The 11,211-nt window shown below is 50.3% G+C and overlaps 1 long non-coding RNA gene across 1 annotated transcript in view; it reads right to left on the reverse strand.

Annotated features, from left to right (window-relative positions):
• Positions 1-10,966, reverse strand: part of LOC128626647 (uncharacterized) — a 30,000-nt gene extending 19,034 nt beyond the window's left edge. Inside the window, exons 1-2 of the long non-coding RNA XR_008390632.1 lie at positions 10,896-10,966; positions 7,465-7,878 (exon numbers count right to left, since the gene is read on the reverse strand). This is a non-coding gene — a long non-coding RNA (uncharacterized LOC128626647). The remainder of the gene's footprint in view (positions 1-7,464; positions 7,879-10,895) is intronic.
• Positions 10,967-11,211: the final 245 nt, after the last annotated feature.

The raw sequence follows: 11,211 nt of genomic DNA on the forward strand, positions 1-11,211 counted from the left end.
AGAAGCAACGTAATTGGGAAATTGGTGAAACGAGGTCTTGAGGAGAAGTATGTGGCTAGAACGTTCTGAGTTGGCAGGTCGTGTGAATGCATGTGAACTGTGTGAACACTCATCAGAGAGCAACTTCAGCAGAGGTGGGTCTCAATAATTGGACGGGCAGAAGGGTCTGTCTGTGGATTTCAGTCCACCCTTAGCCAGGAGGTCGTCATCACTCAGTGGGCTCCTGAACAAAATGGCCATGGTGGAAAGGATGGAGGTTCTGCATGAATTCAGCAAATCAGACTTTGGCTCATTAAAGCTGATCTGGCTACACTCATGGCTCAGTGCCCAAGTACCAACTGCGGAACCCAATAGCAAGCCCCCAATATGGCACCATGATTTCCCCTTGTTCACTCAGCCAGACCTTTATTGACCCTGGGTTTGGATTTGCCTTCCCTGCCCGCAGTGCTTCTGCCAAAACCACCATCTGTGGACTTACAGATGCCTTCTTCACCATCATGGCGTCCCACACGGTTCTGCTCCTGACCACATCAATAGTTCACAACAAGGCAAGGGTGGCGATGGGCCTGTGTTCAGTCAACTCACTGGTATTCCCATGCTCTCCATCACCCTGAAGCGCCTGGTCTGTCAAAATGGTGCAATATCCTCTTAAAGGCTCAGGTAGGGCACCAGCCTTGTGACAACACCTTGCAGGGCTGTGGTAGTATCCTCCAGGAAGCAGTCCATGCACTGAAACCAGCAACCAGTATGTGGCGCCGTTCACCCTGTAGATCAGATTCCCGGTCTAGGAATCCAGGGATACACATTTTGCTCTGTGTCTCCATGACTTTAGGTTCTGTTGGGCCAGAGGTCTTAGCTTCCAAAGGAGGAATGCTTCCACCAGGAGACATAACAATGGTCCATTAAACTGGAGTTGAGACTGCTGTTTGGCCTCTTGGGACTCCCCCCCATGCCAATGAATGGATAGGCATAGCAACAGGTCTCCATACCGACTAAAGTGGTGAATCCTGAACATCAAAGGGAAACTGGTTCCTGGCACACAACAGATAGACAGGAAGATGCCCAGAATTCAAGAGACCCCCCCCCACCGAGACATTGCTTAGTATTTGCATGGCCTGGTATAAAAGCCAATAAAAAACATGATCCATTATAGGTAAGACACCGATGACCCAGGCCCTTAAAGAATGAAGGTTGAGTCACCTGGTCAGGCAAGGGACTATGATAGACCAAGGTTCTTGCTAAGGGCAAATAGAAAACAAAATGGGAGAAGAAGAAAGAAATTATGAATACCAACTACAATCACATACATGACCAGTTGAAAAAATGAGGATAATAGATTGAGTATTTCTTCCTTATTTTGTATGAAAATATTTGTGTGTTTGTTAATAAATTATTTTCCCCCTCTCTCATTTCCCTACCATCTAACATAAGATTTGTTAACAGCAGCTAATTTATCATTCACTATTTATATGATAGGATGTCTAAGAAGGAGTTCGATTCAACCAGAAAAGGTCTGACGTCACCCAGAGATGATAAAGAGACTTGTACCCTCTTTCCGGCAGAAGGTTTGTATTTTTTCATTTGCACCAGGGATAGCTGCATTAAGTATGATTTTGCTATGATCTTAATTAGGAACTTAAAACAAGGATGTATATATGCCAAGTTGACATGGGTAATCTTTGGTGGTTTTCTACCTAATCAACTAAGCTAGGACTACATTTCCCAGAATTCCTTTCCCTTCCTATTTCTGAGTTTGGTTGGTGGTTGAGAAATTGGCTTGTGATTTGTAAGACAGAAGTGAAGTGGAACAGCAGCCCTGTCCATACTCAGAAGGTCAGCATAGGATCAGGGACAGTGGTTGCCCTTGCACTTGGCTCCCTGTGTTGAGGTAGGGCAGCACCAGGGCCTGCAGCAATCCCGGCACCTGCCCCACCTCCTCCAGCATCTCCAGATCCCAGGCTGCAGGCTGTGCAGCCTCAGGGCGAAGCATGCCAGCTGCTTCTGCAGGTTGGACGCTCAGTGATGGTGGGAAACACTCTTGAGCTCCCGTACATCTCTTGTGCTTGGTGTGCCCTGGTTCTTGCAAGGGTCATTGTCTTCCCCATAACACAGCCAGCTGTGGCACTTTCCCAACTGCCTGCCCGAAGACCACAGGACCAACACCAGGTGCAGACCCTTCAACCAGTCCCCACAGTCACATAAGGTCAAACTCCTACCACAGACCCTTTGCTCTTTAGCACCCCTGTGTTCTGCTTCCTTGACCAAACCCTAACTGAGACCATGTCTCGGGTCAGGTCCCCTACAAGCAGGGCCTGAGATGGTAATCCCCATGCCGGTGATTTATTGAGAGAAAGCTCTCAGGAGAAGCCTGGGCCGGAGTGAAGCAGGATGGGGGCAGGGGAAGAAGTGGACCAAAGATGTGCATTCATCCGAAATCTGGCCTCAGCCTAACCCCACGGGGAGCTCCGGAGCCTCAACGACCCCCTTTGAAGGGGGTCGGCATTGTGCACCCTGTATCAGCCAGTTACTTCCTGGGGGGCCCCTGGGGTGGGATGTCATCTTCCAGGTCTTCCCTGATGAAATGATTCCTGGAGGCCAAGGACGGCTCTCAGGAGAAGAGGGCAGCTGTGAGCTGTGAGCAGTCAACACTCGCAGCAGCTGGAGGAGGGTACGTGGTCTGCTAATGAGGATCTGTGGGTGGGGGGCACCCACAGATAAAAGACCCAGGTTCAAATCCCAACTCCATCTGTGATCTTGCACAAGTTTCCCAAATTCCCTAAACCTCAGTTTTCTTGTCAGTAAAATGGGAGTCATCCCAGTGCGTAACATCTGTAAAGGTGCTTTGAACAGTGCTGGGCACACCACAGACATTCAGTGAATGGCACTGTTATTTAAATGTGGAATCAAAAGCAAAACAAATGGACAAACAAAGCAAAACAGAAACAGACTCATAAACACAGAAAAACAAATTAATGTTTGCCAGAGGGGAGGGGTGCAGGAATATGAGCAGAAAAGGGGAAGAGGATTAAATACAAACCTCCAGGTATGAAATAATTAAGTCACGGGGATGTAATGTACAGCACGGGGAATACTGTCACTTTGTATGGTGGTGGATGGTTACTAGGCTTGCGGCGACCACTTCCTAAGATATATAAATAAATGTCAAATCGCTATGTTGTACACCTGAAACTAAGGTAGTGTATGTCGACTATAATGAAAATTAGTAATAAATACAACAATAATAATAATAGCTTAAAGAGTAGGAGTCAGAAGCCTAGGTTCTCATCCTGGACATGCAACCTAGTGGTCTGTTTCCTCAAATGTAAAATGGGAATAACTGGGAAATAATACTCGTGTTTCCTACCTTGGAGGAATTATCAGGGCCTTTGACAGGCAGAATAATGCCCACCCCCAAAGAGGTCCAGGTCCTAATTCCTGGAACCTGGGAACGTGTCCCCTTACATGGCAAAAGGGACTTGCAGATCCTGAGATGGGAGATTATCCTGGATTGTCCAGGTGACCCGAGGCAATCACATGGAAGACAGAAGATCAGAGTCTGCAGTGACTCTGTGATGACAAAACCAAGAGGCTAAACTGACAGGAAGACGGGGGTCATAAGACAAGAAGGCAGGTGGCTTCCAGAAGCTAAAAAAAGGGCAAAGAAGTGTGTTCTTCCTCAGAACCTCCAGAAAGGCCTGGCCCTGCTGACAAACTTGGCCTTGGCCCAGAGAGACTGCTCTCAGACCTCTGATCTCCAGAATGGTAGGAGGATTGATTACTGTGTGTCATTTTCAGCCACTAAGTTTGCAGACATTTATCACAGCAGCAATCAGAAGCTGATACAGGGTCCAAAGAGACGAGGTATCTGGGTGTTGTGACCTCTAGGCCCATCCATCACTGCAGCCATGACCCCGGGGTCCTAAGGTCAGGTCATGAGAACTAAGGACACAGGCCGGCAGGGTCTTGGGAGATTTCACTGGCATGTGCCAAAGCAGGGCAGTTAGGTAACACCCAGACCACGGCTGAGCCAGACAGCAGACTTTCACAAAGGTGCGTAGGCTCTAACACGACACCAGCTTGTCAAGTTCCTTCTCGCCATTGCCGCCTCCCTCTCCACACACTGCTGGAGCCACCCACACCCACTCGATGAATTTGGGGAGCTGGGAGGGGAGGATGCATCTACCTCGCTCCTTCTCTCATTGCTTCTTCTCATCACTTACCACCTCAGAAAGTCCGCACCGAGCTCCTCTGTGCGCTGGTTCCAGACCGTGAAGGTCCTAACTCTAGACTAAATATACCAAAGGGGACTGAGGGGACAGGCCTTGCCCACTCGGACTCTGCCTTCCTGGAGGCATTTGATGAACAAAGGAAGTGCAATTCCATTAGCTATGTAACAACAAGGACAATGAAGGCGTCCTTAGATATTACCTGACCTTGACAATTCATCATACAGACGAAAACACTGAGACGCAGACACGTGGAAAGTCGTCTTTACGCCACAGAGACGCTCAGCCCAAGGCCTGTGGAGTCGGCTTGCCCAGGTTCTATTTCTGGCTCTGCCGGTTATTAAGGTGTAATCTTGGGTAAATTACCATAATCTTTCTGCATCTATTTCCTCAATATAAACAGGGAAAATAATAGTTCCTCCCGTATAGTGTTGCTTAGAACAGTAACTGGCAGGTACCCAATAATCAGTAGCGGCTATGATTATGATAATTCCACAAATAGTTATTATTACTATAATTTCCCAAATGCCACTCTCTCCTAGGTACTGAGGAGACAGTTTCTGGCCCAAAGAGCTCCCATGGCGTGGAGGACACAGACAAAAACGATATTCATGATATGCAACATTCTTCCATAGAAGGTGTCACCGGGACAAAGGGTAATTTTGCCCCAAATGGGAAGGAAGAACAGATTATAAAGACTTCCCAAAGAAGGTGTAATCTGAATGCAGTTCCAAATAGTATGCAGAATGTTTTCCAGCTGGCCAAGCAGGTGAAAGAGATTCCTTCAGGGAAAGAGTGTGGGCAAAGGCCCTGAGGTATGAAAAGAGAGCTCAGAGTGTGTTTGACAAGTGCAAGCAATTCCAGCTCACCGGATGGCCTGTAAGATAGTAACAGGAGAGGCAGGCAGGGTCAGATGTTGGGGACCCCAAGGCCAGGTGAGGGGCTTGAATTCTTCCTATTGGCCTATAACTTCAACCTTTCCCTCCTAAGAAGCCCTAAAGGAAGGTGAGGAAAAATATTCCTGCAGGGGGCTGGACATGGGCATGTATTAAACACAGCAAAGTTTCCAGCTTTAATCTTAATTCCTATAAATCAGTGTCTTCTTCAATATTATAACCATGTTCATTCACTCCCTTAACAAATGCTTATTAAGTGCCTACTGAGCAGCAATAGAATACCAGTAAATATTAACAAGATTCTTGCCCTTGTGGATATTTTTTTTTATTCTAGTGGGCAAGGAGAAGCGGTGGTGGAGAAAGACAATGAATAGTAATGATGATAGATAGTAGGTAGGTAGGTAGATCATTATTTGAGTATGTTGAAAGGTGATAAATGCTTTGGAAAACCAGAAAATCGGAGTGGGATGAGGTAGGACGTCATTAAACGAATTAATAAAGTAATTAAGAAATTAAGATGGATGGATGTTTAGAAGAAAGGATAGAAGAAATGAGAAGGCTGGCTAGATGGTGGGGAGCCACAGGAAGGGTTTAGGTAAGGAAATGACAATACGCACATCTGCCTGCCCTGCTTCCCACGTGGCTCCTACTCGGAAGGCAGCAGGTTGCTGTTCTGTACACTCAGGGTCGTGAGAGGTGAAGCCAGCCAGAGCGAGTTTCCCAGATCCTCCCTGGTCCCCAAGCAGCTCATGGGCTTGTTCCCCACACTTCAAATGCAGCTGAGTTTCCAAAAACACAGGCGATAGAAATACCTTCCGGGCACATAGCAGTTAATGGGTTGAAATTGCAGCAAAGAGAGGGAGCCCCAAAACGGGAGGTGGGATGAAAGGCTGGGGGCTGCAGCTGTTGCTAACAACGGAAATCCAGTCTCCAGAAAGAGGGGACTGATACTTTGGGAAATGAGTTTGGGGTCATCATTCTCTCTGTGGGCAGATGGCTTCTCCCAGACGCACAGCCACCTCTAACTCAGCGTTCTAGGGAGAGGAGGCGGGAGACCGGGCTTCCCCGCTGCCCCTCGGGGCCAGTCACCTCTCTGCTCTGGGCCTCGGCTTCCTCGTCACTAACTTGCAAAGGCCATGCCCCAGTCCTTCCCTCCTGATCAAAGAAACAAACGGATGGAGAAACTGCAAAATCTGTTTTGAAAAGGAAAATAGAGGATGAGCGCGGGTTTATTAAAGAAAACTAAACATCTCCCATTTTCCAAAGCAGGTGGCACTGCAGCGATTAAGAATGGAATCACACAGAGCTGGGTTCAGATTCTGATTCTGCTCCTTTCCAACTGTTTTAGCTCTCTGAGCCTCGACTTTCTCACCTGTAAAATGGGGGTTGTCACGCCTCCCTCATAGGCTGATTGGGAGACTTAAAAGAGCTACTGCATTTTGGCGCCTGGCACATGAGAAGTGTTTTATGGATGTAGCTCAGGTGGTTGTTGCTCTGCGCCCAGCCTCCTGCCCAGGACCCTGTGATTTAGAACGATGTCCCCCAGCCTGGTGCATGACACATCTCCAGACACTGGGTAGTGTGTGCAGACATGTGGAAAAAGGTCCATGTAGAACAAAATCCTGGAGGAGACACTGCAGCCCCCATTTCCTCGGGGCTCTTCTAGCCCATTTCTGGGTAGAACAGGTGCAGACAAAGGCAGGAACAGGAGAGAGAGGCAGGTGACTCTAATTCCTGCAGGGGCTGGGCTGCTTCCCCTCAAAGTCAGAGAGGGAGAGGCTGATGGTGCTATCCATAAAGGCTCGGCAGCTCAGACTTCTTTCCACATCAGACCAAGCACCCTAGACTCAGAGGTGACATTTCCTGACTGAGCATGGACCCTCAGCACCCTGTGCGCTCACCTGTCATATCCCATGATGTTCAAACACAGGCCAACACCGCTCTGAGCACCGCGGCCCCAACCATGGGCCCCAGGCCTGGTGCCCAGGGACCCATGACATTTTGCAGCCCATGAAACAGCTGGTTTTGTGAGATGGTGCCGGCGCCACAACCCCACCTCTGGGCTCTTTTCTCCCTGGACCCCTGTCCGAGACCCTGCCAGGCCCGAGGAGACCCCTTCCCCAGCCAGGAGGGGCCTGCTTTGTTTTGTTGTTACCAGTTTTTCTTTTTGAATGCAATGAGGTGCAAGTTTCAGGACACTGCAAGACAGAGGCCAAAAAGTGTTCTTCTCCTCTTATTCCCACTACCAGACTGAAATCTGACTGCCTCACAGACACGGCTCCTGCCCTCGGCCTGACGGTACACAAATGCTGTGAAGAGTGATAATAATGGTTTTCACTTACTTGGAGTCTGCTAGGAGCCAGGCACTGTTCCAAGTGCTTTTCCTGCACCGATTTATTTAATCCTCATAAGAGCTGGTAGGTTCCAGGCCCTGGAGCCAGGGCTCCCATTGGTCCAAGTGGGACTCCCCACAGGTTTAGTCTGACTTCGTGTACTGCCCTCCTGGGGGGAGACATGATGGGGCCAGAATGACCCCAAGTCCCAGCTCTTTGAACTCACTGGACACTCCTGGTGACAAATTTCGCCGTGTTCTCCCATGGACACGTGTTTGAAAACCCCCAAGATGACTTCCAGACAAGAGGAAATGTCTCCTGCAGCAGGGACTTCGTCTGTCTTCCTGGACGGGGCACCTGTTGCTTTTGTCCCACTCGGCTGAGAGCAGGGTCAGTGGTCAGAACTCAGAATGTCTTCTGTTCCTTTAAGAGAAAACAAAAGCATCGCATGTTGGTGTTTGGAGATCTCAGGCCCATAAAACAGTTTTCTGAGGTGCCTGCCTACCCCACCCTCGAGGGCTCTCAGCTGAGGAGCCTCGGAGTTGTGCTGGTGGGGGAGGGGGCGGTGCTGCGGGGTTGGGGCAGGAGCAGAGCCTTCCCGGGAGGGCTGCCCCGCTCTGCAGGCTGGATCGCCTCACTCTGTGTGACTGAGGCCAGCGTGAGCCTGCGTGGAGCCGCAGGTGTCCCCTTTGAAAAATGACAGTAATGTGTGATTGCTACTGTCCCACCCAGATCAAGGGGCTGTGGAGAGGATCACATGAGACAGTGGTTGTAGAAATGACCAGAAGACTGTAACACAGAGATGGCAAAGACAGTGGCAGTGCTGGTGGGGGACAGGGGCCTGGCTCTCTGAGCCCTTAACCAGAGGCTGGCAGTGGTGGATCAGCGTGCTGTGCGGCCCTAGACAAGTCACCAAACCTCTCTGGGCTTTGAAGTCCTCTCCTATCAAATGGTGACCGTGAAGGACACACTGAGACAAGACATGTGGAAGGACTCTGAGCCCGTTTAACAGGGTTTTCCTCTACTCAACACTCATTTGGAAAGAGTGCAATACTGACCATCACCAGAGGGGGAGCTGCACCCAGGGAAAGGAAACCTGCCAGGGCAGCAGAGGTGAACTCGAATCCTCTCTGTGCTCACACTCCTAACACCGACAACAAACCAAAAGCCTTGACTTTCAGACACAGCAAGGAAATACGCATCGATGGCTTCATGGCCCAGGACACCAAAAGATAAAGATTGTAACAACGGTAAGAACCAGTGTATACCTAAAAGTTGCCCATCTCCAGGGTGTAAAGCAGACCCACCTCAGTACCAACAGTCCAGTTGTCCTGTGCAGGTGGCGCTAACCCACCACCATCCCAGAGCGTCCTCTGAATCCCATGAGGACACCCATCTCACTCTCTGACCTTACACTGAGAAAAATGGTTCACAAGATCCGTCATTGGGATGATGCCATTGGAGACCCTTTTGAGACAGCGAGGATTCCGGTCAGACCCCAGAGTGCACCTGCCAGTCAAAAGGGCTGGGGCAGGGCCAACCCCCAAGCAAGGCCCTGGCATCCTGCTCTCAGAAGCTCCTCTCTTGTTTTCAGCCCCTCTGGCCCTGTGTCTGCACCTGACCACTCTGCTCTAGAAGCATCACTCCCTGGGAAGCCTTCATCACACCCCAGAGCCTGAAGCCACTGTTCAGTTCAGTGCAGGTCAAGCTAGCACTTCTGCCCCAAGACAGGGCAGCTCCAGGTCTGCGTCCTGCCTGTCTCCATCCCCAGCATTTGGCACGACACCTGCATGCAACTGGTGCTCAATTAGTGCTTCTGGTTTGCTGGAGAGTCTCAGGGGTTGCAATGGCCTATCAGCAGGGCGGCAGTGGATGGAGGAAAGGGCCACCCACCAAGAACTTTGCATGGTAATCCCACTTAATTCCTCCTACCAGCCCTGCCTGGGGCTTCATTACCTCTGTTTCAAACTCCTCACCCACCCCTTCACAATCTGAGACACGGTAACCGCCAGCCAAGGCAGTGGCCTCTTCTTTCTGGAGTGGCTCCATATAGCAAGTCCAGATTCATCCCCTGAGAACAGGCTTTCCCATTGGCTTCAGGCTCGTTGAGGGCAGGAGTGGACCCAGATAAATAAGTAAGAATAGCCGCCATCAAGTGCTGATTCTGTCCTAAGCGCTGTTCCAAATCCTTCAGACATACTCGCACCTTTGATCCCTCAAAGAGGGAGGTATCACCCCATTTTACGGTCAAAGAAATTGAGGCTCAGAGAGTCAAGCCCTTGCTAGAGTTGGTTGGTAGCGCAAGAAAACAGCAGAGACAGAGAGGATGGGACACAAGACCACGGGTTCTTAACCATCGCGCCATAATGCCCGCCCTCTGGCTCACAATAGCCTTCCTCTCCACAGAGGCTCAGAGAAGCCAAGTGACGAGCCCAATGTCACACAGCAAGGCTGAGGCCCACCTGGCTTTAGACTAGAGATCCCTGGCCACACCTACCTTGGGAGTAAGAAAGAAATAGGATACATTCCATGCCAGGCACTGTGCCTGGCACTTTCTTTATACGAACCTCATTTCATCCTGACAACAGTCTTATGCAGTAGACCGTATGACCCCTGTGATATGGGCGAGAAAACAGAGAGGTGAAGACACCCACTCCCAGCGACTCAGCGGCCACTGCGGCTAGCCCTAACCTTCGCTGACAGGCAGGGTCTCCCTGTCCCGGGAGGAATAAATGGGCCCTCTGTCCTGCCCTCCTCTTTGCTGCTTGGCTTCTTAATGCTAATTTATGGGCAGCAAGCAGAGTCTGAGATGATGAAGGCGAGATATTAAGAGAAGGAGGGAAGAAGGAAGAGCGGGGAGGGGCTGAAAATATTAATTGTTCTATGAGGAGGCGGCTTTTCAATCCCTGGCTGAAGGGAGGGCTAGGTTTAATTAACTCTGCTGTGTGCTGGGGACAGGTCCTGATTGAAAATGAGCCACGGAGCCTCTGTGACAAGGCGGAGGGCCCAGCAACCTCACAAATGGAGCAGCCCCATCAACACCTGGGCACGACCTCTGAGGCAGACAGGCCCACAGGCTCCATGCTGTCTGTACTCAGTACCCACGCCCCACAGCCCCCCTTCCTCCCACCCTAATCCCAGCCTGAAGTTTCCAGAATGCCTCTCCCTCCCTGTCCCAGCCTCCATCCCTCCCCTGTCTCCTCCAGCCTGCACGGACTCATTCACTCATCTGTCTTCAGCTGGCGTTGTTTGGTGGCAAGAAACCAAAGCCCCTAGATTCACCTAAATAAAGAAGATTTGATCATGAGGCTGGCTACAAGGGTGCCCTGGGAGCTCCACAAGCTGGAAGACCAGCCAGGCCCCTAGAACTTAGAAATGGGAAAGAACCGGATCCAAACCAGGTTCATTCCTACCCTCTCCCACCCACCCCCAAGCACTACCATAGCTTCTGGGCTCTGCTTGTTTCTGGATCTGCTCTGTCCGCCCTCCTCTTCGACCTCCCAGGCATTTGATGATCCTGCTCCCACTCTCTGGTTATGCATGTTGAAATTCTCATGAGCAAGAGTCTCATTGGTCCAGTCCATTGGTCAGGTGCTCATTGTTGTCCAATCAGCTAGTGCTTGCAGAAAAGACCACATGCCTGTCCTTCAGAGTCAAGCAGTGGGACGCAGTGAGGAGTGGTGGAGGGCGAGGGTAGAGAGATTGGAAAGAAGGGATGGAAGTCTCATGCTTCAAGGCCCACCCCAAAGCTCTTCC

The sequence above is a fragment of the Artibeus jamaicensis genome, unplaced genomic scaffold (genome assembly GCF_021234435.1).
Source record: "Artibeus jamaicensis isolate MK-2021 breed Jamaican fruit bat unplaced genomic scaffold, CSHL_Jam_final scaffold_847, whole genome shotgun sequence".
In the NCBI taxonomy this organism is placed as follows: domain Eukaryota; kingdom Metazoa; phylum Chordata; class Mammalia; order Chiroptera; family Phyllostomidae; genus Artibeus; species Artibeus jamaicensis.